Source organism: Octodon degus, unplaced genomic scaffold (assembly GCF_000260255.1).
Source record: "Octodon degus isolate 3935 unplaced genomic scaffold, OctDeg1.0 scaffold00099, whole genome shotgun sequence".
NCBI lineage: Eukaryota > Metazoa > Chordata > Mammalia > Rodentia > Octodontidae > Octodon > Octodon degus.
The window spans coordinates 494,608-501,350 of NW_004524675.1; positions in this window are offsets into that span (position 1 = coordinate 494,608).

Genomic DNA, 6,743 nt, shown 5'->3' on the forward strand with positions numbered 1-6,743 from the left:
TTAACATACAGACTTAGTCAAAGTGAAAAATTTAAACATTAAGTGATATTTTCAAAGAACTGATGGAATTAGCAGTACAATCATCTCAGTTGTCCTATATATATATATACTTTCATGATTTTCCCCTTTCCTTTTTTTTTCTTCCTTTTCCTCATCTTCATTTTTTATTTCTGTTTTTGTTGTTGTTGTTTTCCAGAACCGGCGATTGAACTTAGGCCCTTGAACTTACCAGAGAAGTGATTATTCTATCTCCCCGGACCCCTTCATTGTTTATTTCTCATGTTCAGTTTCTTTCCATTTTACAATATCTATTATGTCTTTCAGATTTTAGTTATTCTTTCATGTTCTTACTCTAGGGAGATAATACAGTATTTACACATGTGGGTCTGATTTATTCCAATTACGAGTACAGCATCTAGTTACACCCATTTATCAATAAAGGAGTTTGTCTTTCCTTATACTGAGTAATACCGCATTGTATAAAAATAGCACATAATTTTTACTATTCCTCAAGTGATGGACATTTTAGTTGTTTCCAAGATTTGGCTATGGCAAATTGTGCTGCTGTAAATACAGGTGGATATATATCACTAAGGTGTGATGTTATCAGTTATTTTGGAGAAAAATCAAGAAGGGAAAGCTGAGTTGAATGAGATCTCCAATCCTAGTTTTCTGAGGAGTTTGCACACTGCTTTCCATGATGGTTGCAGCAGACTGCATTCCCACCAATGGTGGAAAGGGTTCTTTATTCATAGCAGCCTCCCCGAGAACAAACAACGTATTTGTTCTTACTTGATTTCTTTATGATAGCCATTCTTTCTTGGGTGAGGTGGTATCTCAATGTTGTTTTAATTTGCATTTCTTGAATGACCAATGTTATGGAACATTTTTTTCATGTATCTATTTGCAATTTTCATTCCTCCTCTGAGAAGTGTGTATTCATCTCAGATGCCCATTTTTGGATTGAGTCTTTCAATTTTGGGTTCATGATTTTCTTTTAGTTCTTTATATATTCTAGATAGATACCCTTTGTCTGCATGACTGTTGGTAAGATTTTTCCCCTATTTGTGGGTTGTCCTTTATCTCCATTCATGTTTTCTTTTTATGTGCAGAAACTTCTGAATAAAATTAGAACCTAGTTGGTGATTCCTTGAAGTATTTCCCATGTAGTTTTGTTTTTGCTCAGGAACTCTCACCTAACCCTATGTCTTCAAGATTTCCACCTACTTTCTCTTCCATGAGATTTAGTGTTTCTGTTTTAATGTGTAGATCTTTAAGCAATTTGACTTTATTTGAATGCATGGTGATAGACATGGAGCTAACTTTAGTATTAGGCATAAGAAAACCAGTATTTCCATCGCCATTTGTTAAAGAGGCTTTCTCCCAATAAACATGTTTGGCTGTTTGTCAAGGGTAAGGTGGCCAAGTATGCAGGTAGTTTTGTCTACATCTTCTAATTTGTTTGATTTCTCCTCAGATATGCTTTTTTGCCAGTACCATACTGATTTTTATCACAGTAGCTTTGTAGTATAATTTCAAGTCAGAGAAGCTAATGTTTCCTTTCTGACCTTTTTTGCCCATGATTGCCTTTGAAATTCTTGTTCTTTTTGGTTCCAAATGAATTATAAGAATGCCTTCTGTAGATCTGTGAGGTAGGCTGATGGAATTTTGATAGAAATTGCATTAAATGCATATAGCAATTTTGGAAGTATGGCCACTTTCAAATGTTCGTTCTTCCTATCTTGGAGCAAGCAATGTCTTTATTTTCTGAAATCCTCTTTGATCTCTTTTTTCAAAGTATTGTAATTTTCAATGTATAGGTCTTTTATTTTCTTAGTTAGATTAATTCCCACATTTCTTGTTTTTGGATGATATTTTGATGGTTATTGTTTTTCTAAATTGTCTCAGTGAGTTTGTTATTTGTGGAAAGGAGTACTAATGATTTGGGTGCTTACTTGGTATCCTGCTATGCTACTGAATTTGTTTATAATTGTTGGAGCTTCCTTGTGGAGCTTATGGGTCTTTCAAGTAGAATATCATGTTGTCTATGAATAATGAAAGTTTAAATTCTTCCTTACCTGTTATTACTCCTTTTGTTTCTCTATCTTGTCCAATAGCTCTAGCTAATATTTCCAGAACTATATTGAATAGGAGTGGTGATATCCTTGTCTTATACCTAGTTTTAGAGTAAAATCTTTCAGGTTTTCTCCACTGAGAATGATGTTGGATGTTGATTTGTTATAGATTGCTTTTATCAGATTGGGGTACAGGCCACCTATTCCAATTTTGTAGGGCTTTGCTCATGAATGAATTTTGGCCTCTGTCAAAAGCTTTTTCAGCACTTTTTGAGATTATTGTGTGGTTTTTGGTTCTAACTCTATTGATATAGTGTATCACATTTACAGATTTGCATACATTGAACCATCATTGCATCACCAGGATAAATCCTGCCTGTCATGGTGTAAAATCTTCCTGATGATTTGCTGCATCCTATTTGTAACTAATGATTTTACATTTTATGTGATAGAAGCAAGCATTATAGTTATATAACAAAGGAGATCAAAGCAGGTTATAAATTGTGAATTTGTATGTGAACTTGTTCCCCTGATTTCCATGTGGGCACCTCCTCTTTATGTACCTCGAGTCTTCCAGGCAGACTAGTTCACCTAATTTACCTTCTGCTCCTGAGGTCTGGGCCACAGTCTGCTCCCCACGAAGTATAGCAATATGACTCAGCTCACCATGTCCAGCCTCAGGCCTCACCCTGTCTTCTTGGGTCTGCTTTGCTGAACTCTATTGGCAGGGTTTTGGATACTCCCAGCTTTGATGAACCAAACTTGACTTGCAAGGCCTGAAGGTAGGGCTTCTGTTTCAGGTTTCACTCAGCTGGACTTGGAACTCAACAGGCAGGTCCTGGCCTTAGGGCTTCTCCTCCCAGTTCTGCTCGGCCAAACTCCATCAGCAAGGCCTGGGCACCAGGCTATTTTTATTTATTTATTTATTTATTGATCAGCTCCTTATCTTATTTTAATACCAGGGCAATGCTTGTTTTCAGGAATGAGTTTGGGAGTATTGCTTCCCTTATGCTTTCATTAAAGAATTCGAGGGGTAGTGACTTTAGATCGCTACATTTTTATGTACAATTAATTTTTAATTAATTATTTTAGTTGCACATTTAGATACACATAATTGTCATGTTCACCTGAAGAAATTTATACTTGCACATGACATATCTTGAGTCCTTTTTCCTCTTTTCTCTTCCATTCAACTCCTACTCTACTTATTTATGAAAGTTTTGTTTCCGTTTTCCTCTTTGCTTTGTTCCTTCCATTCTTTGCCCTTCTTAGTTCCCCTTCCTGTTTGAATATTTTCCTCATATTTCACAATATCTATTATGTATTTTTGACCTTATATACACTTTCATTTTCTCATTACAGAGAAACAGTGCAATATTGACACATACCTGTAAAATTTATTTCACTAAATGTATGATCTCAAGGTACATCCATTTACTTAGAAATGCTGTGATTGGTTATATTTTGGAGTACATTCAGCCATAAAGAAGGATACACCTGTACAGGCAGTTATAGTACATGTCATATTTAATATTGGCAGGCATATGTCACATGTAGTTATCATTATTTCATAGGATGAAATCTGTTGAAATGTCTACTATGCACAGAGTTTAATTGCATAAAAGTAAACAGAAAGGTATTTCAGCAGTGGATTTTAGACAAAATTGTGTATAAGGTATAAGGTGCATAGCAAATGGCAATCTAAGTTTTAACAAATTTTGAGATAGGTTTCGTTCATCTCATTCTTTCATATATGCACATCTAATTTTTTAAGAATATCTAATTTTTACACTACCAATTAGTGCCAACAAATTTGTCTCACCTTTTCTCTAATGGCTTATAGCCAATATGAACATAATATACTAAAATATTTTGGTTTAATTTTAGATGGCCACTTATTTTCTGTTAGATTAATTGTTTCTGTTCTTCAACACAATGTTTCATTTGTATGTGTGAATTTATGATTCTTATAGGAGGATAAATCTTCATAATGTCTTTTGCTGTTTTAAAAATTGAGATTAAGTTGTTGATATCTCATATTCTGAGTAACTAATTTAGAAATAACCATATGCAATGTATTACCATTGTTAGCCTCCTATCATATTATTTTGAAGTTATGATTTTTCTTTGCTTTTGTTTCTTGTCCTTTGATTCTTTTACTTTCAATTAAAAACTAAAAAAAGTGAGATTTAATTCATATGAAATAACCCCCTTCCATTTCAACTTCACAATTCAATAAGTTTTCATAGTTTCAACCATACAATTTGTAACTTAAATATTTCACCTTTTCATCAGCCAGAAGAGATTTTTTTACTACATTTTTATAATCAGTTTTACCTTGCTTCTGTTTTAGTATGGCTGATTCTTATAACTGGCATTTCTACAGTTTCATAAACAGGTATATTAAATCACATAGTATCTCTTTTTACTTTGTGGTAATTTGTGTTTTGCTGACTGATTTTGAGATGTATATATGTTGTTGCATGTTTCAGTGAATGATTTGCTTTCAATACTGGCTAGCAGTCCTTTGAATAGTAGGATGTACTTTGCTTAAGAGTTCATTTGTGGATGGCTGGGTTGCTTCTGGTTTGATCTAATGCTAATAGAGCTGCTGTGCACATTTTTGTACAAGTCTTATTTCATTTACTGTGGGCAAGTAGTTAGCAGAGGAGTAAGGACATCATGGGATATAATTTTGACATTTAATATCTTGACTGTTTAATCTTGTGAGCTTGTATAAATATTATAATGAAATTTAAATAATTTATATATGGAACTTTTCATTTGTAGACTTAAAAACATTTTATTTTAAACTCTTTTTAGCTGTATAATTCAGATTTTAACGTTATATTTTATTCACAAATTTTGTGTTTTATTTTCATTACTACCATTTGTAAAATATTTGATAGCAAAAAATATTATAAATATAAAACCCTTCAAAACACAAGGAAAACTGACAAATTTAATTTTTCATTTTTACACATTTATAGTACTTTTAACTTGTCAAATTGAAAAGACTTTGGCTGTTTTTAAGATTTTTTACTTAGTCAGTTATTTTAAGAACCTACAACACCACTGCTTGGAGTTCTGGTGGTAATTTTCACTGCTGTTGTTTCAATCCTGCATAGTTTACTTGAGGCTCTGGACTGCCAGATTGGTGATTTTTACCAGCTTCACACAAATTCAAACAAATTCGCACACACATTACGCATAAACATGTAATTATCTAAAATATTATATTAAACTTACTGTCACAGTATGAAAATGTACAATCCCAAAATAGCACATAATGCATGATGCTTTTTATAGAAACTTCTAGACAAGGAAAACATGATTAAACAATAAAATATGGTGATTTTCAATGGTGTTGGCAATCAAGGTCATTGGCTTCCATGAATATGGAAATATTTTATATTTTAATTAGTGGTATTATTTCATAGATGTACATAATTATTAAAATTATTTTACTATATGACTAAAATGAGTATATTTTAAAAATAACCAAACAAAATATTTAGATAGTAAAATCATAAAATCTATTAAGAACTCAATAAATATTATTACAGAAGGAGCAAAACTACGGTGATTTAAAATGGGAAAATATTCTATTTAACAATATGCATGCTGATGCATAAATGAAAAATACTGTGAAAACACAAAAGAAGAGCAGTAACATAAAAATATAACAACAACACCGATAACTAACTTTGTATAAGAGAGAAAAATGAAGTTGGATCAAAATAATACAAGATGAGTGTTTAAAATTGCACAACTCAAAACACAATGCAATCCACAGTTTCAACAAGTGATATACACTCCATGGAAAAGAAGCATAAAAATATTATAAATGTAAAACCCTTCAAAACACAGGGAAAACTGACAAATTGAATAAGCAATAAAAAGAAAAATGATAAAATCTTTAGATATTGAAAAGTAAGGCTGACATTTGACTTTACTAAAGAAAAATGGAAGGCATGAATAGTGAAATGTTACAATTAAAAAGTTCTGCTTATCTAGAATTGAAAACATGTTCAATGTGTATATACATATATATGAAGTTTTACTGAGGTACAATTTTTATAAATAAATAACCAGTTTGATAAATTTTGACATATATATATATATATATATATATATATATATATATATATACACACACATTCATGGCACCATTACCTTATACCCAAAGAACATATCTAGAAACCCCACATTTATTCATCCCTCTCTGCAATCCCTTTCTCCTACACCTTCAGTAATCCTGACTGAAGCCTGACATGCTTTCTGTCACTGTAAAAAAATTGAATTAAACAAGTTTAGCAATGCTGAATTTTAGACTGCTGCAATAGAACTTGGAGCTTACACAGGGGAGACACTGAAACCAACTTCACAGACACAAATGGCAAGAAAGTTGTAAATATTGGGGTGAACTGGTAGAAAATACTGAAGGATATTAGTATGGATGTTGATCCATGTTACTAGGACAGCAGTGTTTGCTGGTTACTTTTAGACTCTTGCCCTTGAGCTAGACATTCATGGGTTGTATAATTGGCAAGATATATATTTCCCAAAGACAGAAAGTTTATATTTTTAAGTTTTCTTAAATAAAAGCCTTAAATTTAACTTAAGTAAAACATTAAACCTTTTTGGTCACTAAATTGCTTTGAGTTT